The sequence below is a fragment of the Arachis hypogaea genome, chromosome 19 (assembly GCF_003086295.3).
Source record: "Arachis hypogaea cultivar Tifrunner chromosome 19, arahy.Tifrunner.gnm2.J5K5, whole genome shotgun sequence".
Classification (NCBI taxonomy): Eukaryota; Viridiplantae; Streptophyta; class Magnoliopsida; order Fabales; family Fabaceae; genus Arachis; species Arachis hypogaea.
The window spans coordinates 134,863,259-134,891,070 of record NC_092054.1 but is presented as its reverse complement, the minus strand read 5'-3'; the positions used below and the strand labels follow the sequence as shown (position 1 = coordinate 134,891,070).

Sequence of the window (27,812 nt, the reverse complement as noted above, 5' to 3'; positions counted from 1 at the left end):
TTCCAGCACGAGTCCAGCCCAACTCCAGCTCAACTTTCGGCCATACACCTTTGTTACGTCGAAATCCTGGTCACGTGGCCGCGTGGGGCACGCGGTCGCGTGGGGCACGCGGTCGCGTGGGAGGCCATTATTCCCATATGACGCGGTTGCGTCAGCGACGCGGTCGTGTGGGTGATTTGTGCCATTGGCACGCTGCCAGCCCTGCTCCTGCGTAACTCTCTGTTCAATTTTCTTTCTTCCCAATGCACTGGCGATGCGAACGCGTGGGTGACGCGGTCGCGTCGCATGCGATTTTTTTTATATGTATGATAAATGCAGAATTCAATGATTAACATGAATGCTATGCATGATTCCAGGTTCAATGAAGTAAAATGAAAAGGAAATAAAAATGAAAGCAATTAACAAGAAATAAATTGAAAAAGAAGCGACCATACCATGGTGGGTTGTCTCCCACCTAGCACTTTTAGTTAAAGTCCTTAAGTTGGACATTGGAGGAGTTTCCTGCTATGGCGGCTTATGTTTAAATTCGTCCAAAAATCTCCACCAGTGCTTGGAATTCCAATAGCCTCCGGGGTCCCATACTAGGCATGTAAAGCTTCTGAGCAGCTTCAGACAGATTGTTAGGCTCCCAGGGTGACAAACGTCAGAATAAACGCCAGGATCCCAAGCTTTGCTATTAAATCCGCCTCCGCATTGATCTACATGTCTCCATCCGGGCGGTTTAAAGAGTAGAATCTCACCATGGTGACCAAACGTTCTCTATGATCCATGCAATTGAGCATGATACCAATCTGTGTACTTCGAGGTAAAGCGTGGAACCTTATTGAACCTTGTGCACCAACTCTGAGTACGAGCCATTTCCCTCTTACTCTTAAAGCCGCAAAGAGCTCTAAGCTGGCCATCTGTTTCAAGCAAACCATATTCAAGTGAATAAGTAAAGTTATAGGTTAAGGATTGTACCCACTTGAAGCTTGTATTAGGTGGTAATGGCCTTGGGGTAGGTGTTTCTGGTGGTTCTGTAAGTTCTACTCCCTTGTGCTCTTCTGTGAATTCCTCCACTTCCTTGCAAGGCTCTACAATTGTATCTGTGTCCTGGTCAAAGTCTTCTATGTCTTCCTCATCACTTGAGTCATAGATTGGAGGTTGAGAGAAATCTACCTCCGCATCGTCTTCATATTCACTTGGAGAAGATTCTTCGACCTCAGAGAATTCACTTGCGGATGCCAGTTCATTACTAAGAGAATTTGACTTGTGACTATCATCATCAAGGGAATTTGTGTCTTGGGTTATTCCGTCTGATTCTTCATAAACAACTTGCCTTGGAGATTGTACAATATCCTCCTTAGCATCAACTGTAGCGTCCTTGACGGAGTTCTCCTTAGTTCTGGATTCCCATGGAGGTTCAGCATCTCCTAGATCTTCAACCAACTCTTCTTCTTGAACAATGATAGCTTCTTCTACCTGTTCTAGTATGAATTCATTCTCTGTCTTGTCCACTGGAGTTTCTGGTATCTCCTTCATGCTACGCTCTTCGTTAGACTGTTCACATGGGGCTGTGGCTGATCCTTGTATATTTGAGCGCCTAGAAACCCATTGAATTATTGTTTGCTCCAGTTGTCAAATGGTTGTTTGAAGTTTATTTACTGTTTCCTTTAGGCGAACCTCTGCTTCTCAGGTTGCCGGACTTGGGCATGATACATAGGAAAGTGGTGGTGATTGGGAGTGATTGGATTGGTACTGGGGTAAGGAAGGATCATATGGTGGCGAATGGTAAAGAGAAGCTTGTGAGTGTGGTGGTTCGAGGTTATGTTGAAAGGATGGTTTATATGCACGGGATGGGGCTTGTTGGTAGTTACAAGGTTGTCCACCATATCTTTCAGCTGGGTATGCACAGTGGAATGGTCTTTGTCCAGGATATCTCAGAGGGTGTTGCTGCCTAAAGGGTTGATTAGAACCTCTTGGCTCCATCCATCCTTGATTGGTCTGACCTTGATGCATATTCCTGCTGTAACTTCTATTTCCTTCAACAAAGTTAGAACCAAACTCAAAGCGAGAGGGGTGAGAGTTCATGGTAGCAAATAAAGATAAAAAGGAAAAACAAAAATAAATAAACAAGCAAAAGAAAAATATTTACAATAACCAATAATAAGGTACACGTTAGCAGTTCCCCGGAAACGGCGCCATTTTGAAGAGCTGAAGATTGATGGTTTTGAGGTTATAGAAACTCTCGTTGTAAGTATAGTTACTAAACCAAGCAATCAACCTTTCTTACAAAAGTTTTGGGTGTCACAAGTAACAAAGCCCTTTAAAAATTGTTAACCGAGTATTCAAACCTCGGGTCATCTTCTCAAGGAACTGCAAGGAAGTATGTTCTTATTATTGGCTATAAAGATTGTAATCGGGGTGTAGAAGGGAGAAGCAAGTGATTTAAATGACAAGTAAAGTAGATGACAATTAGAATAAATAAATACTGTAAAGCAAACTTCTGGCAAGGTAAAAGAAATTGGAAGTCCAACTTAACTATCTCTCTCAACAATAATGAAAGTTGAATCTAAATTCCGCTTAGTTAACCTTTACCAAAGCAAAGGAAAGTCAAGGGACTAATTAGTTTGACCTTCGAATCCTATTTATTTCCTAAGAAAAGTTGGGATTATTGAAGTTCAGTTCAATTAGCAAGATAGCGATTATCAGTTATGTTGAGTTGATAATGTTGAGTTACTGATTTCTTAACCAAGACCAAAAGGGGAAAAAGTAAAATTGCTGGAACAAAAATGTCCTTAGATGGAAAGCAATGGTAACACAAATTAAAGAAAAAGCAATCAATAACTGAAATACCTCAAATAATCATTAATTCAAATAATAATCTGTAACATGGAATAATTCATAAGCCAATTGGGCAACATCTGTAGATACGAATAAAAGCATTAAAGTAAAAGTAGCATAGAAACATAAATTAAAGTAAATATTAAACCTGGATCGAGAGTCACTCTTAAAAACTAAGAGAAGTCCTAAATCCTAATCCTAAGAGAGAGAGAGGAGAGAATCTCCCTCTCAAAACTAAATCTAAATCATGGAAAGTAATAAAAATGCGAGCTCTCTCCTGAATGGATGCATTCTCCCGATTTATAGCCTCCAATCTGTGCTTTTTGGGCCAAAAACTGGGTCAAAAATAGCCCAGAAATCGCCCCCTGTGTATTCTGGTACGTTTAGGTCGCGGACAAGTGACGCGGAGGCGTCACCCACGCGGCCGCGCGGATTGAAGTTCACAGATGCGACGCGTCCGCGTGGATAACGCGTTCGTGTCACCTAGCGTCAGGGAAACTATGGCATATTATATATCAAATCGAAGCCTCGGACGTTAGCTTTCCAATGCAACTGGAACCGCGTCGTTTGGACCTCCGTAGCTAAAGTTATAACTGTTTGAGTGCGAAGAGGTCAGGCTGGACAGCTTAGCAATTTCTCCAACTTCTTGTATTCCTTCCACTTTTGCATGCTTCCTTTCCATCCTCTGAGCCATTCCTGCCCTGTAATCTCTGAAATCACTTAACACACATATCAAGACATCTAATGGTGATAAGAGAGGATTAATATTAGCAATATAAAGGCCAAAAAAGCATGTTTTCAATCAAAGCACATAATTAGGAAGGCAAATGTAAAACCATGCAAATAGTATGAATAAGTGGGTAAAGAGTTGATAAAAACCACTCAATTGAGCACAAGATAAACCATGAGATAGAGGTTTATCAATGAGCAGTGAGCAAAGTATGAATTTTAATAAACTAAGAAAGAAGACAAACAAAACAGGGATAAGAAAAAAATTAAAAACAAAAATAAAATCAAGAAAACATAAATTGTCTTCGGTTTGAGAACTAAGCAAAGTATGAGGGAGAGGAAGCAAGAACGCTGATGGCAACGTACAACCGAGAACCACAGACGATGGGCGACGAGCTGCCAAACTGGAGCTGGCGATGTGACACGAAGAAGTTGGCGAATGAGCAAAGGCGTTGGAGAATACAGTAGAGGGGACGGTGGAGGACGACCAGACGATAGTGGGACAACGACGGTGAGAAAAATGGCAGCGGTGATAAATGCTAAAGTATGTCTCCTCTTTTCTTTCTTAGAGAGAGGGAAGAGCAACGTTGTAAAAACCAGAACTAAATTAACCGTTTAGATGAAAATAAAATAATAAATTAATTACCTGAAATAGGTTTAAAAATTTAGACATCTTAATTTAAAAATTTAAAGGTGAGATTTGAAATCAGTGAATTTTTCCAGGTGAAAAAATGTAATTTTCTGCGAAAAATTGCCTAAAAACGCGTATCAGTAAATTAGCCGGTAGTACCGGCTTAAGTCTATTCGGTACTATGAGGGAGAAAATAAAACTGTAGAAATCCTTAAGAAAAACATTTAAAATTGAAAATCGGGCGCTAATTTTAAAGGTTTTGGCCCAAAGTTGGGCCAAACAAACCAAAAACGCTAAGCAGTTGGACCGAGCTCAAGTTGGGCCCAACCCAACATATAAAATGCACCTTAATGAAGTCATTCAGCTTCATAACATACAACACAAGAGGGAGAGTTGCTGAGATTGAAGAAGAAGAGATCACTATTCATCTTTCTCTTCACAAGCTCATAACTTGAGCTACAATATTCCGATTTACGTGCTGTTTGCGGACATGCAAAGCTCTCGCTGAACCCATCATTTCTATCTAAACAAAGTTGGTAAGAACTTGAAATCCATGCTCCAACTTTCTGTCTTAAGAGTTTCAAAAATTTCGGTATAGTTATTAAGTAGATTTTATGATTTTGGTTGTTTAGGTGCCATCTAATAGTGAAAAATTATTGGGTTTTGTCCGATTCCACAGTGGGTGAGGTAAGTCAGTTCAAAAACCCTTGTAATTTGATTTTTTGGTAAGCCCTAATGTTAATTTGGTGTATTCTATGATATTAGAGTAATTACATATTGATTTGGAGTTGACTTGGTGGATTTGGAGCATTTGGATTTGAACTTTGGTGGTTGACACTTTATGGAAGCTTATTTGGAAGTCAATTTTGGTATTTTGTGCATGTTGGAAATCGGCCAAGGTATGGTTTCAATTTTCTTTAGTTAATATGTAATGTTTCGTAAAACTTAGGCTAGTAGACTGTAGGATAGGATTGAATTAACGTTGTTGATGATTGATGATGGATATTGATGTTGTGATATTGATGATGAATATTGATGATTGTTAATATTGATGAGGGTTTGTGATGATTATTGTTGTTGATGAGTATTGATGATGAGAAAATTGGCAAATAATGATTGAGATGGAAATGTTTGAGTTTTGGTGTTATTTAGGTTGAATGTGGAGTTTATGAATGAATTGATATAGTGAGAAGTGTCTAATCTAGCCTTTGGAATGCTTGAAAGATGATTGAGGATTGCTTATGTATTGTCTTGGGTATGGTTAGTTTGTTTGTGAATTGAGTGTTTTGAAAACTAGAGGCTTTTACAACTTTCGGTAAAACTTTATTTTTGATGAACTTTGACGAGCCATAACTTGGCTTCCGGATCCTTAATTTTGATGAAACTTGATTTGAATGAAAGTTGTATCCGAGAGGTTTAAGACGTTCGAAGAAGGATGAAAAATATTTTAAAACGAGAAAGTTATGCGCGTTTGAAATTCGGTGTCAAAAATTGAATACTGTAGCAAAACAGCTTTTTGTGAAAATTGGGTGGCATGCGTACGCGGAACAGGCGTGTGTACGCGGGCCTTGGCCTCGGCCAACCACTCTTGCGTACGCGACCTGGAATGCGTACGCGAGTTTGCCATTTTTACACTCCCACGTACGCGGCCATTGGCATGCGTACGCAGCACCCCTTGCCTGTTTGAGCGTTCGCGTACGCGGGCGATGAACGCATACGCGAGATGGGGCATGCATACGCATGACCTAGGGGTGGCAAACGGGCCTAAACCCGCCGGGCCGGCCCGTGTAACCCGCCAAAAAAGGCGGGCCGGGCTGGAAAATTGGGACCGCCAAATAGCAAAAGCCCGCTTAACCCGCACCGCTTAAACCGCTGGTTTTGGCGGGCTTTGGCGGGGCGGGGCGGGCTTTCCCGCCGGGCTTAGTCTTTTTTTAGCAAGGGGTATTTTTATAATTTTTTTTACCAAAACCCAACATCCCCAACCCAACTTACAAGAGAATGAAGATGAAAATTGGGTGTTTTAGATTATGTTTGTTTTGTTTTAGAGACAATATTGTTAATTATGTTTTGGATTATGTTTATTTTATTTTGGAAACAATATTTATAATTACAAAGACTTTAATATTTGTGAATACAAAAATTATAATTTGTTTATACTTTTAGAAATTATAATAGTTAAAAGTAAAAAACAAAAGAGATTTTTTTATATCTTTATATATATTATTTAATAGTTAAAAGTAAAAAAAAAAAAAAAGAGGATATTTGGCGGGCTTAGCCCGCCGGCCCGCCAGCCCGCCGTTAGGCGGGGCGGGCTAGGATTCTGGGACCGCCTCACTAGGCGGGGCGGGGCGGGCTTCCCCGCTTGCCACCCCTAGCATGACCCCTGTTTTGCTGAAAAATTAATTTTTTTTGACATTTTAATGGTTTCTCTAGCTTTCTAAACACCTTTAATGTCTATTTAGGATCAGACTCTTAGCTAATAATTGGACTTTGACACTAGTGAAGACGGGTTAGGTAACTTAAGTTAGATATTTCCTATTATGAGTTTAGAAGACGGTGACTTAGACTTGGGATGTAATGTGAATGGATTAGTTATGTGAATTGATGAAACGCTAGATTGATGATGAATTTGAGAAATAGAGAAACAATTGATGGTTACGATGAGTTTGGAACTTAGAAAGGAATGGTGGACTTGTTAGATATTGTGAGTGATCTCTGAATGATAAATTATGATGATATATTATTTCGGTAAGTTGCTATGCGCCTCGGGCAAGGACGGTGGTGAATCCCACTTGTCGAGGTAGCAGTGCCGACGTAGAGGCTGTGGCAGTCTCCCGCCTACGTTCAGATGTGAGGCCTAAGGTAGTATCCTGCTCGCATAACCTCCTTTGCCACAAGAGTGAACCAGGCACTATATCCTTGGATTAAGAGTGGGTCAAGCGCTATATCCCAGGAACGATAGTGTGCAGGGCACTATATTCCTGGGTGCACAGAGTGAGTCGGGCACTATATCCCAAGACGTCGAAGAAAGGCTACATCCAAAAGGGTGTGTCAGGTTGGCAATTGAACTGACAAGTGATATCACCGCCAATAGAACAAGCATTCATCATATGCATCTTCTATATGCTTGTTTGCTTTGTTAGACTTCTGTTATGCCTAAATAAATCACATGCCTACTAGCTATTTGTTTTACTTGTTGTATATGTATATTAATTGTACTTTACTTGTTTTCATTACCTGTGTTTTCTGCTGGGATTGAGGAGGTTTGGTAGGCGGTGGCAATGGGATTGCAAGGAGGATAGGTTGGTGAAGGCTGTGGGACAGTGGTGACTAGTATTAGTTAGAAATCCCTTAAGTTAGATTACCCTGTTTATGGTTTACTTTATATATATATATATATATATATATATATATATATATATATATATATATATATATTAAGCTTGAATGTCTTGTATCGATGTGAAATTCTAGGATTGCCGCTTCTCAGAACCTTGTATCTTATCTATTAGGCACTGCTACCACATACTGAGAACCTCCGGTTCTCATACCATATGATGTTGTTGTTTTTTAGATGCAAGTCGCAACCCACCTCGATGAGTTTGCAGACGTCGTGACAAAGTGGAGGATAATTCAGCTTTGTTTCGTACTTTATTGTATTATTAGTTCTCTCACTTTTGGATTATTGCATCTTGTTACTTTAGAGGCTTTATTTCTAAAAACTTTGAGAGAAAGAATGTTAGTTGTTTTAACTTATAAAAACTCTATTGTATTCTGTTTGAGCTGGTCGGCCTAAACTTCGCAAGCTGTGACTAGTTCTCTTTTGTATAACATACATATATATGTTGTTTACTTTAATTATTGCCTTGTGTATCTTGGAGCTATCTACAAGGTTTTATATATTATGTTTTGTACTTTTCATGCCAACGCATTTAGTTATCGTGTGTGAACGTTTCGCGCATCATATCTATATTCTATGAGTCTTTGATCTTTTATTCCTTTCATCGGGCTTCTAGTTATACTATTTCTTGATTATATACTATTGTATGCAGCTTTAAAACTGTCGTAATACTTTATCGCCTTTGCTTCACGGCTATAGGGTGAACCTTAGCGTAATAGAGTGTTACAAATGTCCTTTAGAGAGATGAAGAGATGATGGCTCATGTGACTCTACGAGTGCGAGGCTTCAGTTTCTGCCTTATTTTTATATAATTTTTAACCCCAAAACAACATTGTTTGAGGCAGATGAGTGAAAACCAGTCGAGTCTCGATTTGATCTGACCGGCCGGTTCAGCGTTTCTAAAATGGTTCTAAGTCTAGCATTTTTCAAGTCAAGTCGAATTGTATAAAAAAGCCAGCTCATAGTCGGATCGGTCCGACCAATCAGTTCGGTTGAATTTTCAGAACCATGGCTACAACAGAATAAAACTAAAAGAGATAATAAAACAACAAAATTAAAAGAATCCACTTACCAAACTACAGAAATATGCCCAAAAAATTGAAACCAAATAATTAGAAGCAAAATCATAACCAAGAACAAATTCAGAAGAAAAAAACTCTAAGGAAGTAACAATCAGAAACACCAAAAATTCATGAAACTTAAAATAACACCCCCAAAAATCAGAACTATCAAAAAGCCCCAACAATTCTCCCCGGCTGTGACGAGGATCTAGATCCGGCAGATGACGATTCTTCTCAGGCACACGGAGACGACGATTCTACGATAAGAGTGAAAGAGGAGGAAAGTGAAGGATGGCGTGAAAGGAGAAGAAATTTCGATATGTAAAATTGTGTGTTTGAATTTTGGAAGTTGAGATTGTGTGAGAATGAAGTTAGAATTTTTGTTTTGAAGCTAGCGTGTTTATAAATTTCACTCAAAATAAAATTTTAATTCTTTTAATTTATATTTAACAATTAAATTTTTTTAGATTTGAGAAATTAATTTGTAATCAAAATTTAAAAATTAATTATTGGTAAAGATTAGATGTATTAATTTTTAAAAAAATTAAAATAATTTCTACAATTTTTAATAACTAATCATTTAATCGTTAATTTTCTTTTATAAAAAATACTTAATATAAACAGTATTTAAAAAATTAAATTTTGAAACAAAATAAAATTATCCTATAAAAATTTATATAAACAAATTTTTAATTCCTAGAAAGTTTAACATTTTAAAATATTTTTTTTAGTTACAAAAGATCTTTAAATTTTGTAATAAACAAATAATTTGTTATAAATAATATTAAATTTTGTAACATGTTAATTTTTTATTACAAAATAATTTGAATTTTTGAAATAAATAAATATTTTGTTATGAAATATTTTAAATTTTTACAATAACTTAATATTTTGTGACAAAATATTATAAAATTTTACAACAAAATATCATTTCGTTACAAAAGATAACACAATTTGTAACAAGAAATTAGATTATTACAAAATATTTGAACATTTTATAACAAAGTGTCTTATTTGTTACAAATAATTGTTCTTATTATATAATAATAACTAATTTTTATTACAAAAAATAATAATTTGCAATAATTTTAAATTTATTATAAATGTTCTATTTTTTTGTAATGTTTACCTATCAAACAGATCAAACATACAATTTATTATATAAATTCTTCTTAAATGATTCACGTTATTAAAAATTGAATTTTAATTTTACAATATAATACTTGAGTTTGAGAAATTAAATTCGTTAAAATTATTTCTACATCAAATTCGTTAAAATTATTTCTACATCAAATTTTTAATTTTTGTAATGTTTTATTTCTTTACCATTTTAAATTATTAATAATAGAATTATAAAAATAAAATAAATAATAAATAATAAAATAATAATTCATAAAATAAAATATAAATTTTAAAATTAAATAATATATTAAAATTAATTAATAAATAAAATTAAAAAATAATTATTTAATAATTATTTAAAAACTTAAAAAAATATATTTTATTATTAACCACAATTTAATAGCCCAAAAATTAAAGTACCATCTAATCTTTTACCCAATCACATATCTATCTTTCTAAAACATTTTTTGAACTTTGACATTTCAACGTCCCGTAGCGAAATCAAAATTTTATGAGAAGGGACTAAATTAAATGCAAAACTAAATAAATTAAAATTTAATATAACAAAAAATTAACAAAATATAATTAAAGGTATATATATTAATATAAGTTAATAATTATATTTTATAAAAATTTATATTTAACAACATATTTTAGAATTTTAGTATTTTTAGATTTGTTCGACAATATTTTATGAAACTAAAATGATCAGTTATCAGAATTTTAAAATAATTTTTTTTAACATATACAATTATATAATACATCAAAATTCACCTTTTTTTTTTTTATCTTATTTCGAAATCTTGTTTGATTAATTTTCATAACTGAAAAAACTAATTCAATTATTGTTATTATCACATTACAAAATTCTTATTTATTTGTAGAAATTTTTTAATAGAAGTTATTAAAACCCTCCTAATAGATTTTATTTGTGATAATTTTAAATAATTAACAAAAATTTTTGCTGTTATAATATTCTCAACTTAATTAATTATAAAAAGTCCAACCTAAATAAATATTTACTGAGTCCATACTCAAAAAAAAAAAAAAAAAATCAAAAGCGTTCTTCGAGAGAAAGGTAATGAGGGAGAGTTTGAACACCAAAATCTCGATTCCATTGCCACCGTCATTCATCTTTTTGCTGTTGTTGCCACCAAAACTCCTCCGTCAATGCGTCATTGATGGAGTTATGAATGAAAAACGACGAGCCTCTCAATTTATGGAGCTCTCGCTTCTCGAGATAGTATTTCAGTGACGATTCCATTCAGATTATTGATGTAATGCTTTAGATCTTCCGCTTCTGCATCGTCTTTTACGGCGAGTTTTACCGCTGATTCTGTTTTTGCTCCAACGGTTTAAAGCACTCCGAACGCGATTTGAAAGCGGATTCGGTGGAGTTGACTAAATAGATCTAGAAGGCGAGCAAACAAAAATCTCTAGAAATTTTGATTGAAGTTGCATTTGAAACTATCAGATCTCATGAAACTGATTTTTGTGTCGTTCCGAATCATTGTGGTGAGAATTTATTCCCAAGTTATTCTTGTTTAGTTGAAGATTTAAATTTTATAGTTTTAATGGTGTGAATTGTATATGACACATTTTACATTTTAATTTATGTAATAATTATATATGACGCAATTTGACTCCAAGGGTACAAATAAAATTTGCTTAACCATATTGAGGCTTTGATTGAAGAGAAAAAACGGTATGTGTCTACAAGAAAATTCGCTGGAGCCAATCGAAGCCATAAAAGATAAAAGTGTTGGCTTATTGAGATTAGGATTATTGAAATCACGTATCTCAGATCCATCATATATTTATTTCTATGAGGTAATTTTTTTTGAAAGGATAATTAGTAATGGATATAGTACAAAGTAGGTTTCTTGTTTCTATAATTGTTTGTGACGGAAAATTGAGAGGTTGGAAAAATAAAAATGCAAAAGAAGAATTTTAGCGTCATAGCATGATGTAAAAGCAAATATCTAGATCTGGTTCAATAATTGAGGATTGTATTCATAATGCTTGAAAACTCTTACCAATAATTAATGTTTGAAATGTTCAACAGGAAGGGAATCAAATAGGAACCAAGAAAAATTGTGACAAATGTAGGGTTAGATTCAAGAATCCAATGAAAAAAGCAACTAATGGATTATTTACATGCAAGAAACTGCTAAAGGTATTGAATATTCAGAAAGATAGGTTTATCTTTTTTTTATGTCTATAAGACACTAATCAATCCAACTTTGCTTGTTCGAAATTATTGAGTATAAAAAAGTATTAATTTAAATTATATCTTAAACCTTGTAGTGTCAAATAAAAATAGAAAATTTTAATTTTTTTTATGAGAAACCTATAAAAAAATATGAAAAAATCAAATTTTATTTAAAAAATGCAATTTATTTTTTCTGGGTCATCTTAATTTTAAATTGACTAACTTATTATTTTATTTTAGTTTATATTTATTATAAATTTATTACATATTCATACCTAATACATTTATATTTTTTAAAACACTACTTATTGTTTAGGATTTTTTTTAAAATAAATAATTTAATTATTTTATTTATCGAAATATATAATTTGTAATGTATTTACCAATTTACATCATATTGATTTATCTCGTTTACACTGTAAACGAGATATATAAAATTTGAAAAAAAAAATACATATCTCGTTTACAATGTAAACGAGATACATTCATAATTATCTCATTTAAACTATAAACGAGATATGTGTATTATTATAAAAAAATTACGATTACAATAATATAAACGAGATATTATTTTAATCATAATTTTTTTAATAATAATACACATCTCTTTTACAGTATAAACAAAATAATTATGAATGTATCTCATTTATACTGTAAACGAGATATGTATTTTTTTTTAAAATTTTATATATCTTTTTTATAGTGTAAACGAAATACATTTATGATTATTTCGTTTAGAAAGTAAACGAGATAAATTCATGTGTTACGGCCCGGGCCAAACATCATGCGGGCCGACCCGACCCATAGGCCACACGACCCAAACGGTCGGGCGTGAGACGCTCAACTACCGACACGGACACGCGTCCTTGACAGCTCTCTGCTACAGCTGTATTGGGAAGCTTCGAGGAAGGTGGGTCTGCCCTTGTGGGACCCACTCCTGACACGGTATATATGGGGAGGGTCCTACCCCTCCCCAAAGGTACGTCACACATATCACCTTACCCACTTTTTCGCCTGCATACCTGACTGACTAGAGCGTCGGAGTGTCTTTGCAGGTGGCACCCCCCCTCCACACCAGGATCTCGGAACGTCGACTGCTCCAGCTCCAACTCCGCAACCCGGAACCAGGCGATACCCCACCTCTCCAACCCAACAACCTCTCTGAATCGTCCGGTACCCGAGCTACCAAACATTGGCGCCATCTGTGGGGATTTCGCCTGAATGGATGTCATACTTGGTCCTGGAGAACCAGGAGGCCGCTGGGCCGAGCACAGAGGAGAAGCCTCCATGGCTTCCTCCCGGGAGCGCACGAGGTCCCCTCCACGACGACCCGAGCCGTCTTCAAGATCTTAAGAAAGATGCCCCTTTGGAGGAACAGGCAGCAACAGCGCCAGAATAATGCAGGAATTGCATCACAAGATGCAGAACCTGGAATGCCAGCTGGCAGATCAGGAACATCATCAACGAAATCTCAAACCAAGCTATTCCCGTTCTCCTCCGAGAAGTCTTTCCCGTCAAACGCCTAGCCCACGATCTGAATCTGAAAGCGTCCGGGAGGAAGAAGGATGCCCAAGAAGACGCCGTGACCCCGTGATATACACCTGGCCTGAAAGGAGACGCGCCACAGAGCGGGACCGGGAAGATGGCGGAGAAAGGCCGAGGAGAACGCGGCGACCCGTGATAATGGGCGCAACCCCGTTTCATCGTTCCATCCTCGAGGTCCGGCTACCAAAGCACTTTGATAAGCCGACGGACATGAGGTACGACGGAACCCAAGACCCACAGGAGCATCTCATGGCCTTCGAGGCCAGAATGAACCTGGAGGGAGTGGGAGACGAAGTAAGGTGTCGCGCGTTCCCGGTCACTCTGGCAGGACCTGCAATACGGTGGTTTAACAGCCTCCCGCAGGGCTCTGTTGCCAGGTTTTCAAACATTAGCCGTGCTTTCTTTGCCCAATTCACTATCAGAATCGCGAAGGCGAAACACCCGATCAACCTACTCGGGGTAACACAAAGGCCCGGCGAGCCGACCAGAAAATACTTGGACCGGTTCAATGATGAATGTTTGGAGATCGACGGACTAACTGATTCGGTGGCCAGTCTGTGTTTGACGAATGGACTTCTGAACGAGGATTTTAGAAAGCATCTCACCATAAAGCCGGTATGGATGATGCAAGAGATCCAAAGCGTAGCCAGGGAATATATCAACGATGAAGAAGTCAGTCAAGTCGTGACAGCCAACAAACGGCAGCCCGCCTACAATCAACCTCGGCAGCACGGTGGCGGGAAAAGGCCAAAGGAGCACGCCAGAGACGGCGGGCCGAGCAAGACATCCAAGCCGTTTCCCCGAGTTGGAAAATTCACCAACTATACCCCCTCACTGTTCCCATCATAGAAGTTTATCAGCAGATAGCAGAAAAAGGAATTCTATCGAAGCCCCAACCTCTCAAAAACAGAACCGGAGGGAACAATAGCCTCTATTATGATTATCATAAGGGATATGGACACAAGACACATGACTGTTTCAACCTGGAGGACGCGCTAGAACAAGCAATCCGGGACGGAAAGCTGGCTGAATTCTCCCACCTCATCAGGGAGCCAAGGAGATGAGATCGCGACCGCGATGGAGAGGACAAGACACGTGCAGTGAAGCGACGTCAGGAGCCAGAGGACAACGAGCACGGCCTTACCATAGTAAACATGGTGACAGCAACAGACGCGGCTCCAAGGTCGAAGTTGGCACACAAGAAGGATGCCAAAGTCCTGGCAGTCTCCTCCTCTTCCGTGCGAAGCTCCAAGAGGGTTCCGCCCATCTCGTTCGGTCCAGAGGACCAATGGTTCGACGAGGTCGCAGAAAACCCTCCTATGGTCATCACGGCCAGAGTAGGAACTGGCATCATCAAGCGGATCCTCGTAGACACCGGGGCTGACTCGAATATCAGGTTCCGTAATGTGTTCGATGCCTTGGGCCTCCGGGATGCCAACTTAAGGACTCACCAGCACGGCGTAGTAGGCTTGGGCGACCACTTTGTCAAGCCCGACGGGATAATCTCCCTGCCAGTATCCGTTGGAGTAGGACAGGGAAAGAGATCGGTAATGGCTGAGTTCGTGGTTCTGCGAGACTCCACGGTCTACAAGGAGGTCCTAGGAAGAAAGACTATCAATGATCTCGGGGCAGTGATCAGTACAAAGATGTTGGTAATGAAGTTCATCGCTGACGACGGGTCCGTTGGATCCATAAAGGGAGACTTGGAAACGGCAGTCGCTTGCGACAATGCCAGCCTCTCCTTAAGGAAGAAATCCAAGGAAGCGTCGGAAGTATTCCTCGCCGACCTGGACGCTAGAGTTGATGACAAACCCAGACCCGAACCAGAAGGGAACTTAGAAAGGTTCAGGGTTAGCGACACAGAGGAAAAGTTCACTTTCGTGAACAGGAATCTCCCACACGACCTGAAGGAACCTTTAATGGAAACAATCAGGGCTAACGGCGACCTATTTTCCTGGACGCCGGCCGACATGCCGGGGATAGACCCCCAGCTCATGTCGCATCGCTTGGCCGTCAAAGCGGGGGCCAAGGCGATCGCTCAGAGGAGAATGAAAATGTCACAAGAAAGGGCAGAGGAGGTGGCAGGCAGACGTCCAGCCTTCTCGAAGCGGAGTTTATCCGGGAACTCGACTACTCGACTTGGCAGTCGAATGTAGTTCTGGTTAGAAAGCATAATGGAAAATGGAGGATGTACGTGGATTACTCTGATCTCAACAAAGCATGTCCCAAAGACTCCTACCCCCTCCCCAACATAGATGCGCTCGTCGACGCAGCGGCGGGATATCAGTATCTGAGCTTCATGGATGCTTATTCTGGCTACAATCAGATACCGATGCACCGGCCAGACGAGGAGAAGACAGCGTTCATAACGTCGGGGGAAACATATTGGTACAAGATAATGCCGTTCAGACTGAAGAATGCAGGGGCCACCTTCCAAAGGTTGATGAATAAGATATTCAGCAACCTCATAGGCAAAACGGTGGAAGTATACGTAGACGATATTTTAGTAAAGACCACCCGACCTGACGATCTCACAGGTGATTTGGAAAACGTATTCGCCTCCCTCCGACAATACGGCATGAGGCTCAACCCACTTAAATGTGCCTTCACCATGGAGGCGGGAAAATTCTTGGGGTTCATGATAACCCAAAGAGGGGTAGAGGCCAATCCGAAAAAATGTGAAGCAATACTCCAGATGAAGAGCTCGGGATGCATTAAAGACGTCCAAAGGTTGACAGGCAGACTCACCGCGCTATCACGGTTCCTCGGAGCATCGGCTGCTAGGGCGCTACCATTCTTTAACCTGATGAAAAAGGGGATAGCATTTGAATGGACCCCGGTATGCGAAGAAGCATTCAAGCATTTCAAAGAGATCCTCGCAACACCACCTATTCTCAGGAAGCCCAAGGTTGGAGAACCACTATACCTGTACTTGGCTATAACGGATGGAGCGATGGCGGCAGTTCTAGTGCGAGAAGAAGGAAAGATCCAACAGCCAATTTACTTTGTGAGCAAAGCGCTGCAAGGAGCAAAATTGAGATACAGCAAATTAGAAAAGTTGGCACTCGCGCTCCTGACCTCTTCCCGTAGATTACGACAATAATTCCAGGGTCACCAAGTGGTCGTGAGGACAGACCAGGGAATCTGCCAGGTACTCCAGAAACCCGACTTAGCAGGAAGAATGATGACTTGGGCTATCAAGCTATCCCAATATGACTTGCAATATGAACCCAGGCATGCAATTAAAGCACAGGCCATGGCTGATTTCTTGGTGGAAGTAACGGGAGACCCAACTGAGGCGACGAGCATACGGTGGAAGCTCCATGTAGACGGGGCCTCCAACCAAACGTTTGGAGGAGCCGGGATCATCTTCGAAAGCCCGGCCGGGGTCATATATGAACAATCGATCAAGTTCGAGTTCCCAGTGTCAAACAACCAATCGGAGTACGAGGCCCTCCTGGGCGGCTTAATCCTGGCTAGGGAGGTTGGAGCCACAAGGCTAGAAGTGTGCAGTGACTCACAGGTCGTTACCTCTCAGGTCAATGGGACCTACCAAGCCAGAGATCCACTGTTACAGAAGTATCTGGAGAAGGTCAAAGAGTTGAGCAAATAATTCGAGGAGGTCACAATCCAACACGTTCCAAGAGAAAGGAACACACGAGCAGACCTCCTGTCCAAGCTAGCAAGCACGAAACCAGGGGCCGGCAACCGGTCTCTCATTCAGGGTTTGATAAAAGAACCAGCTGTGGTCTTGCAACTGACTCAATCAGAGCCCTCTTGGATGGACCCGATCGTTGATTTTCTGGAGAAGGCGAGGCTCCCCAGTGACGACAAGCTGGCCAAATCGATAAGGCGGGAAGCGGCCAAGTATGCAATCATACAGGGCCAGTTGTTTAAAAAAGGGATTAGCCAACCTTTTATTGAAATGCCTGCATTCCGATCAAACGGACTATGTGCTTAGAGAAGTCCACGAGAGATGATGCGGTCACCACATCGAGGGCAAAGCCTTAGCAAGAAAGTTCATCAGAGCAGGATATTACTGGCCATCGATGATGAAGGACTCCAAAGAATTCGTAAGAAATGCGTCAAGTGCCAGGAGAACGCCAATTTCCACAGGGCATCAGCAACCGAGCTAAGCCTATTGACGTCTTCCCGACCTTTCTCACATTGGGGAGTCGACCTCCTGGGACCCTTCCCGATCGGTCCAGGGCAGGTCAAGTACCTTATAGTTGCTATCGACAACTATACCAAGTGGATAGAGGCTGAGCCACTGGCCAGCATATCCTCATCCAATTGTCGGAAGTTCATGTGGAGACAAGTGGTAACTCGATTCGGCATCCCTGAGGTCGTTATCTCTGATAACGGGATGCAGTTCACTGATAAGAAGTTCGCGGAGTTCCTCGCCGGTTTGGGCATAAAGCAAAAGTTCTCATCTGTGGAACATCCCCAGACGAACGGCCAAGTTGAGGCCGCGAATAAGGTCATTTTGCTAGGCCTCAAAAAGCGGCTCGATAAGAAAAAGGGAGCATGGGCCGATGAACTCGCCTCCGTCCTTTGGTCCTACCGCACAAGCCAGCAGTCGTCCACTAAGGAAACCCCATTCTGCCTGACATACGGGGTGGATGCTCTGATACCCGTAGAGGTCGGCGAGCCGAGCCCACGGTTGCTTCTGGGAGGAGTAGAGGAAGCTATAGAGAAAGACCTAGTAGACGAGGCTAGAGAAATGGCCCATTTGTCGGAAACAGCGCTAAAGCAAAGAATGGCCCTACGCTACAACGCCAAAGTACTTAGGAGAGAATTCGAACAAAATGACTTGGTCCTGCGGCGCAACGACATCGGGATGCCGACTCAAGGGGAAGGTAAGCTGACGGCTAACTGGGAAGGCCCTTACAGGGTCAAAGAGGTGATTGGTAAGGGCGCCTAAAAATTGGAAACACTAGATGGCAAGGAAGTCCCGAGAACGTGGAATGCGGGTAACTTAAGAAGTTTTTATTCTTAGTCCAAACACGCCGAATAGGCGACCTGACCAGCTCAGTAAAACTCGTGTTTCTCGCTTTTATCACTGGTGTGCAGAAATCGTGACGGTTAATTCCTTGGTAACGGCGCTGAAAACTTAATACGCACGTTCATAATCTTAGTTCTTTGTCACAACTTTGCACAACTAACCAGCAAGTGCACTGGGTCGTCCAAGTAATAAACCTTACGTGAGTAAGGGCCGATCCCACGGAGATTGTCGGCTTGAAGCAAGCTATGGTCACCTTGTAAATCTCAGTCAGGTGGATTCAATTGATTATGGTGAATTGATAATTAAAATATAAATAAAGCGTAAAATAAAGATAGTGATACTTATGTAATTCATTGGTGAGAATTTCAGATAAGCGTATAGAGATGCGTTCATTCCTCCTGAACCTCTGCTTTCCTATTGTCTTCATCCAATCATTCATACTCCTTTCTATGGCAAGCTGTATGTTAGGCATCACCGTTGTCAATGGCTACATCCTGTCCTCTCAGTGAAAATGGTCCAATGCGCTGTCACTGCATGGCTAATCATCTGTCGGTTCTCGATCATACTAGAATAGGATCCATTGATCCTTTTGCGTCTGTCACTACGCCCAGCACTCGCGAGTTTGAAGCTCGTCGCAGCCATCCCTTCCCAGATCCTACTCGGAATACCACAGACAAGGTTTAGACTTTCCGGATCTCAAGAATGGCTGTCCATGGATTCTAACTTATACCACGAAGACTCTGATTAAGGAATCCCAGAGATACTCATTCAATCTAAGGTAGAACGGAAGTGGTTGTCAGGCACGCGTTCATAGGTTGGGAATGATGATGACTGTCACGATCATCACATTCATATTGAGGTGCGAATGAATATCTTAGAATTGGAATAAGCTTGAATTGAATAGAAAAACAATAGTACTTTGTATTAATTCATGAGGAACAGCAGAGCTCCACACCTTAATCTATGGTGTGTAGAAACTCTACTGTTGAAAATACATAAGAACAAGGTCCAGGCATGGCCGAATGGCCAACCTCCCAAGGAGGGTTCAATCATCAAAACATGATCAAAAGATGATCCGAAGATGATCCGAAGATGTAAATACAATAGTAAAAAGTCCTATTTATGCTAAACTAGTTACTAGGGTTTACAGAGATAAGTAAATGATGCAGAAATCCACTTCCGGGGCCCACTTGGTATGTGCTTGGGCTGAGCATTGAGCTTTACACGTGTAGAGGCTTCTCTTGGAGTTGAACGCCAGTTTGTCACCTGTTTCTGGCGTTTAACTCCACTTTGCAACCTGTTTCTGGCGTTTAACTCCAGAATGCAGCATGGAACTGGCGTTGAATGCCAGTTTTCGTCATCTAAACTCGGGCAAAGTATGAACTATTATATATTTCTGGAAAGCCCTGGATGTCTACTTTCCAACGCAATTGAGAGCGCGCCATTTGGAGTTCTGTAGCTCCAGAAAATCTACTTTGAGTACAGGGAGGTCAGAATCCAATAGCATCTGCAGTCCTTCTTCAACCTCTGAATCTGATTTTTGCTCAAGTCCCTCAATTTCAGCCAGAAAATACCTGAAATCACAGAAAAACACACAAACTCATAGTAAAGTACAGAAATGTGATTTTTATTTAAAATCTAATAAAAATATACTAAAAACTAACTAAATCATATTAAAAACTATGTAAAAATAATGCCAAAAAGCATATAAATTATCCGCTCATCACAACACCAAACTTAAATTGTTGTTTGTCCCCAAGCAACTGAAAATCAAATAGGATAAAAAGAAGAGAATATACTATAAATTCCAAAATATCAATGAAACTTAGCTCCAATCAGATGAGCGGGACTTGTAGCTTTTTGCCTCTTGAATAGTTTTGGCATCTCACTTCATCCATTGAAGTTCAGAATGATTGGCATCTATAGGAACTTAGAATTTAGATAGTATTATTGATTCTCCTAGTTCAGTATGTTGATTCTTGAACACAGCTGCTTTATGAGTCTTGGCCGTGGCCCTAAGCACTTTGTTTTTCAGTATTACCACCGGATACATAAATGCCACAGACACATAACTGGGTGAACCTTTTCAGATTGTGACTCAGCTTTGCTAAAGTCCCCAATTAGAGGTGTCCAGGGTTCTTAAGCACACTCTTATTTTGCTTTGGACCTCGACTTTAACCGCTCAGTCTCAAGTTTTCACTTGACACCTTCACGCCACAAGCACATGGTTAGGGACAACTTGGTTTAGCCGCTTAGGCCAGGATTTTATTCCTTTAGGCCCTCCTATCCACTGATGCTCAAAGCCTTGGATCCTTTTTATTACCCTTGCATTTTAGTTTTAAGGGCTATTGGCTTTTTGCTCTTGCCTTTTGGTTTAAAGAGCTTTTGACTTTTTCTGCTTGCTTTTTCTTTTTCTTTCCTTTTTTTTCGCTATTTTTTTTCTTTTTTTTTTCTGCAAGCTTTTGTATTCACTGCTTTTTCTTGCTTCAAGAATCATTTTTATGATTTTTTAGATTATCAAATAACATTTCTCCTTTTCATCATTCTTTCAAGAGCCAACATATTTAACATTCATGAACAACAATATCAAAAGACATATGCACTGTTCAAGCATTCATTTAGAAAACAAAAAGTATTGTCACCACATCAAAATAATTAAACTAGTTTCAAGGATGAATTCGAAATCATGTACTTCTTGTTCTTTTGTAATTAAAACATTTTTCATTTAAGAAAGGTGATGGATTCATATTCATAACTTTAAGGCATAGACACTTAGACACTAGTGATCATATAGTAAAGACACAAACATAAATAAAACATAAAGCTCAAAATCTGAAAAATAGTAAAATAAATAGACAAGGAGATTAAGGAATGAGTCCACCTTAGTGAGGATGGCGTCTTCCTCTTCTTGAAGAACCAATGGTGCTTTTGAGCTCCTCTATGTCTCTTCCTTGCCTTTGTTGCTCCTCCCTCATAGCTCTTTGATCTTCTCTAATCTCATGGAGGATGATGGAGTGCTCTTGGTACTCCACCCTTAGTTGTCCCATGTTGGAACTTAATTCTCCTAGGGAGGTGTTGATTTTCTCCCAATAGTTTTGTGGAGGAAGGTGCATCCCTTGAGGCATCTCAGGGATTTCATGATAGGGGATTTCCTCATGCTCTTGTTGAGGTCCATGATCTCTTATTTGCTCCATCCTTTTCTTAGTGATGGGCTTGTCCTCTTCAATGAGGATGTCTCCCTCTATGTCAATTCCAGCCGAATTGCATAGGTGGCAAATGAGGTGAGGAAAGGCTAACCTTGCCCAAGTGGAGGACTTGTCAGCCACTTTGTAAAGTTCTTGAGGTATAATCTCATGAACTTCCACCTCCTCTCCAATCATGATACTATGGATCATGATGGCCCGGTCTATAGTAACTTCAGACCGGTTACTAGTAGGAATGATTGAGCGTTGAATGAACTCTAGCCATCCCCTAGCCACTGGTTTGAGGTCATGCCTTCGTAGTTGAACCGGCTTGCCTCTTGAGTCAATTTTCCATTGAGCTCCTTCCTCACATATGTCTATGAGGACTTGGTCCAACCTTTGATCAAAGTTGACTCTTTTTGTGTAGGGGCGTGCGTTCTCTTCCATCATTGGCAAGTTGAACGCTAGCCTTACATTTTCCGGACTGAAATCTAAGTATTTTCCCCGAACCATGGTGAGCCAATGTTTTGGATTCGGGTTCACACTTTGATCATGGCTCCTAGTGATCCATGCATTTGCATAGAACTCTTGAACCATTAAGATCCCGACTTGTTGAATGGGGTTGGTGAGAACTTCCCAACCTCTTCTTCGAATCTCATGTCGGATCTCCGGATACTCATTCTTTTTTAGCTTGAAACGAACCTCAGGGATCACTTTCTTCTTGGCCACAACTTCATAGAAATGGTCTTGATGGACCTTTGAGATGAATCTCTCCATCTCCCATGACTCAGAGGTGGAAGCAATTGCCTTTCCTTTCCTCTTTCTAGAGGTTTCTCTGGCCTTAGGTGCCATATATGGTTATGGAAAAATAAAAAGCTATGCTTTTATCACACCAAACTTAAAATGTTTGCTCGTCTCCGAGCAAAAGAAGAAAGAAAGTAGTAGTCAAAAAAGAAGAATGGAGGAGAGGGAGAAGGGTGTGTATTCGGCCAAGGGAAGAAGAAAGGGTTGTGTTGTGTGAAAATGAAGAAGGAGTGAGGTGTTTATATAGGAGTGAGGGGAGGGTTAGGGTTCGGCCATTAGGGTGGGTTTGAGAGGGAAAATAGTTTGAATTTTGAAGGTGGGTGGGGTGTATGGGGAAGAGAGGATGGATGTGAGTGGTGAAGAGGTGATGGGAAAGAGTGATTGAGGTGATTGGTGAAGGGTATTTGGGGAAGAGAGTTATGAAAAGGTGTGAAGAGGAGAGAAGAAGATGTGGGGATCCTGTGGGGTCAAGGACTTAACATCCCTGCTCCAATTAGGCGTGTAAAACACCCTTGCTGTGCAATCCTGGCATTTAACGCCAGATTGCTGCTTGTTTCTGGCGTTAAACGCCCAAATGTAGCCTGTTTCTGGCGTTTAACGCCAGGCAGATGCTTGTTTCTGGCGTTAAACGCCAGCTTGGTGCCTGTTTCTGGAGTTAAACGCCAGACAGATGCTTGTTTCTGGCGTTTAAATGCCAGGCTGCTCTCCTCCAGGGTGTGCTATTTTCAATGCTGTTTTTCATTCTGTTTTTTTATTTTTCAGCAGTTTTTGTGACTTCACATGATCATCAACCTAATAAAACACGAAATAACAAAAAGAAAATAAAATAGATATGATTAAATAACATTGGGTTGCCTCCCAACAAGCACTTCTTTAATGTCAATAGCTTGACAGTGAGCTCTCATGGAGCCTCACAGATAATCAGAGCAAGGTTGGAACCTCCCAACACCAAACTTAGAGTTTGATTGTGGGGGCTTTGGTTGACTCTGCAGTGAGAGAAGCTTTTCATGCTTCCTCTCCATGGTTACAGAAGGAGATCCTTGAGTTTTAAACACAAGGTTGTCCTCATTCAGTTGAAGGACCAACTCTCCTCTGTCCACATCAATTACAGCTTTTGCTGTGGCCAGGAAGGGTCTTCCAAGGATGATGGATTCATCCTCATCCTTCCCAGTGTCTAGGATTATGAAATCAGCACGGACGTAAAGGCCTTCAACCTTTACTAACACGTCCTCTACTTGTCCATAAGCCTGTTTTATTGAGTTGTCTGCCATCTCTAATGAGATTCTGGCAGCTTGCACCTCAAAGATCCCAAGTTTCTCCATTACAGAGAGTGGCATTAAGTTTATTCCTGACCCCAGGTCACACAGAGCCTTCTCAAAGGTCATGGTGCCTATGGTACAGGGTATTAAGAATTTGCCAGGAACCTGTTTCTTTTGAGGTAATTTCTGCCTGTCCAATGCATTCAGTTCATTGGTGAGCAAGGGAGATTCATCTTCCCAAGTCTCATTACCAAATAATTTGGCATTCAGCTTCATGATTGCACCAAGGTACTTAGTAACTTGCTCTTCAGTAATTTCTTCATCCTCTTCAGAGGAAGAATACTCATCAGAGCTCATGAAGGGCAGAAGGAGGTTCAATGGAATCTCTATGGTCTCTAGATGAGCCTCAGATTCCTTTGGTTCCTCAAAGGAGAACTCCTTATTGGTCACTGGACGTCCCAGGAGGTCTTCCTCACTAGGATTCACGTTCTCTTCCTCCCTTGTAGGTTCGGCCATGATGGTCAAATCAATGGCCTTGCACTCTCTCTTTGGATTTTCTTCTGTATTGCTTGGGAGAGTACTAGGAGGAGTTTCAGTGACTCTTTTACTCAGCTGGCCCACTTGTGCCTCCAAATTTCTAATGGAAGACCTTGTTTTATTCATGAAACTTATAGTGGCCTTAGATAGATCAGAGACTATATTTACTAAGCTGGATGGATTCTGCTCAGAATTCTCTGTCTGTTGCTGAGTGGATGATGAAAAAGGCTTGCTATTGCTAAACCTGTTTCTTCCACCGTTATTAAAGCCTTGTTGAGGCTTTTGTTAATCCTTCCATGAGAAATTTGGATGATTTCTCCATGAGGGATTATAGGTGTTTCCATAGGGTTCACCCATGTAATTCACCTCTGCTATTGCAGGGTTCTCATGATCATAAGCTTCTTCTTCAGAAGAGGCCTCTTTAGTACTGTTGGATGATTCCTTCAATCCATTCAGACTCTGAGAGATCATATTGACTTGCTGAGTCAATATTTTATTATGAGCCAATATGGCATTCAGAGTATCAATTTCAAGAACTCCATTCCTCTGAGGCGTCCCATTACTCATAGGATTCCTTTCAGAAGTGTACATGAACTGGTTATTTGCAACCATGTCAATGAGTTCTTGAGCTTCTGCAGGCGTTTTCTTTAGGTGAATGGATCCACCTGTAGAATGGTCCAATGACATCTTTGATAATTCAGACAGACCATCATAGAATATATTCAGGATGGTCCATTCTGAAAGCATGTCAGAAGGACACTTTTTGGTCAGTTCCTTGTATCTCTCCCAATCTTCATAGAGGAATTCACCTTCCTTCTGTCTGAAGGTTTGAACATCCACTCTAAGCTTGCTAAGCTTTTGAGGAGGAAAGAACTTGGCTAAGAAAGCCGTGACCAGCTTATCCCAAGAGTTCAGGCTATCTTTAGGTTTTGAGTCCAACCATATTCTAGCTCTGTCTCTTACAGCAAACGGGAAAAGCATAAGCATGTAGACTTCGGGATCAACCCCATTGGTCTTAACAGTATCTCAGATTTGCAAGAATTCAGTTAAGAACTGAAAGGGATCTTCGGATGGAAGTCCATAAAACTTGCAATTCTGTTGCATCAGAGAAACTAGTTGAGGTTTCAGCTTAAAATTGTTTGCTCTAATGGCAGGGATTAAGATGCTTCTTCCATGTAAATTGGAATTAGGTGTAGTAAAGTCATCAAGCATCTTCCTTGCATTGTAATTATTTTCGGCCATGTCTCCTTCTTTTTCGAAAATTTCTATCAGATTTTCTCCAGAGAGTTGTGCTTTAGCTTTCCTTAGCTTCCTTTTCAGAGTTCTTTCAGGTTCGGGATCAGCTTCAACGAGAATGCCCTTATCCTTGTTCCTGTTCATATGAAAAAGAAGAAAACAGAAAATATGGAATCTTTTATGTCACAGTATAGAGATTCCTTTATGTGAGTAGAAGAAGATATGAATAGAAGAAGGAGAATCCAAACACAAGGGTGAGGAGTAGGTTCGAATTCTTGGGTGAAAGAGGGGTGTTAGTAGATGAATAAATAAACAGAAGGAGGTGAGAGGGACAAAATTTCGAAAATTAAACAAATTAAAATAAAAAATATTTTTATTTTTAATTTAAAATTAAAGTAAAAATTCGAAAAATTAAAAAAAGAAAAAATTAAATTAAATTAAATTAAAGTTTAAAACAATTAGTTAATTAAAAAGGAATTTTGAAAAAGAGGAAGGTGATTTTCGAAAATTAGAGAGAGAATTAGTTAGGTATATTTGAAAAAGATATGATTGAAATAAAAGGATAGGATTAATTGAAAAATATTTGAAAATTAATTTTGAAAAGATAAGAAGTTAGAAAAGATTTTGAAATTGATTTTGAAAATGATATTATTGAAACTTAATTTGAAAAAGATTTGAATTTTGAAATCAAAGTTGATTACTTGACTAACAAGAAACTAAAAAGATATGATTCTAGAGTTTAAAGATTGAACCTTTCTTATTAGGCAAGTAACAAACTTAAAAATTTTGAATCAATCACATTAATTGTTAGTAAAGATTTTGAAAGTATAGAACAAAATAAGAAAAAGATTTTGAAAATCAATCATAAAGTTTTCGAAAATATGAAGGAAAAATTGAAAAAGATTTGAAAAAATTTGACTCATAAGAAACAACTAAATTTTAAAAAGTTTTGAAAAAGTCAACTCAAATTTTCGAAAATTTATGAGTGAAAAAGGGAAAGATATTTTTTTCGATTTTTGTATTTGTAATAAAGAAAGAGAATGCAAAGATGAACACCAAGAACACTTTGAATGCAAAGATGAACACCAAGAACACTTTGAAGATCATGATGAACATCAAGTATGTATTTTTGAAAAATTTTTAATAAAAGAAAAACATGCAAGATACCAAACTTAGAAATTTTTAATATTTGGACACTAAGAATTCAAGAATGCATATGAAAAATAAGAAAAGACACAAAACAAGAAATTTTAAAGATCAAACAAGAAGACTTATCAAGAACAACTTGAAGATCATGAAGAACATCATGCATGAATTTTCGAAAAATTTTTAGGAAAAATAAAAGAATGCAATTGACACCAAACTTAAAAATTGACACTAGACTCAAACAAGAAATATAAAATTTTTGGTTTTTATGATTATATAAGAAAATTTTTTGTATTTTTTTTTCGAAAATTATTTTGAGAAAAACGAAAAAGAAGAAATTTTTTTTATATTTTTTCAAAATAAAAAATCTTAAAATTAAAATAAAATTACCTAATCTGAGCAACAAGATGAACCGTCAGTTGTCCAAACTCGAACAATCCCCGGCAACGGCGCCAAAAACTTGGTGCGCGGAAATCGTGACGGTTCATTCCTTGGTAACAGCACTGAAAACTTAATATGCACGTTCATAATCTTAGTTCTTTGTCACAACTTCGCACAACTAACCAGCAAGTGCACTGGGTCGTCCAAGTAATAAACCTTACGTGAGTAAGGGTCGATCCCATGGAGATTGTCGGCTTGAAGCAAGCTATGGTCACCTTGTAAATCTCAGTCAGGCGGATTCAATTGATTATGGTGAATTGATAATTAAAATATAAATAAAGCGTAAAATAAAGATAGTGATACTTATGTAATTTATTGGTGAGAATTTCAGATAAGCGTATAGAGATGCGTTCATTCCTCCTGAACCTCTGCTTTCCTATTGTCTTCATCCAATCATTCATACTCCTTTCTATGGCAAGCTGTATGTTAGGCATCACCGTTGTCAATGGCTACATCCTGTCCTCTCAGTGAAAATGGTCTAATGCGCTGTCACTGCATGGCTAATCATCTGTCGGTTCTCGATCATACTGGAATAGGATCCATTGATCCTTTTGCGTCTGTCACTACGCCCAGCACTCGCGAGTTTGAAGCTCGTCGCAGCCATTACTTCCCAGATCCTACTCGGAATACCACAGAAAAGGTTTAGACTTTCCGGATCTCAAGAATGGCTGTCCATGGA

At 39.4% G+C, this 27,812-nt stretch overlaps 1 protein-coding gene and 1 non-coding gene across 2 annotated transcripts in view; both read left to right on the top strand.

Annotated features, from left to right (window-relative positions):
• The window catches only part of LOC112779560 (probable glutathione S-transferase), a 136,858-nt gene that overhangs the window by 66,817 nt on the left and 42,229 nt on the right, over positions 1 to 27,812 (top strand). The window lies entirely within an intron of this gene.
• Positions 25,052 to 25,159, top strand: LOC112780306 (small nucleolar RNA R71). The gene has a single exon (XR_003191152.1). It is a non-coding gene; the product is annotated as a small nucleolar RNA R71 (small nucleolar RNA).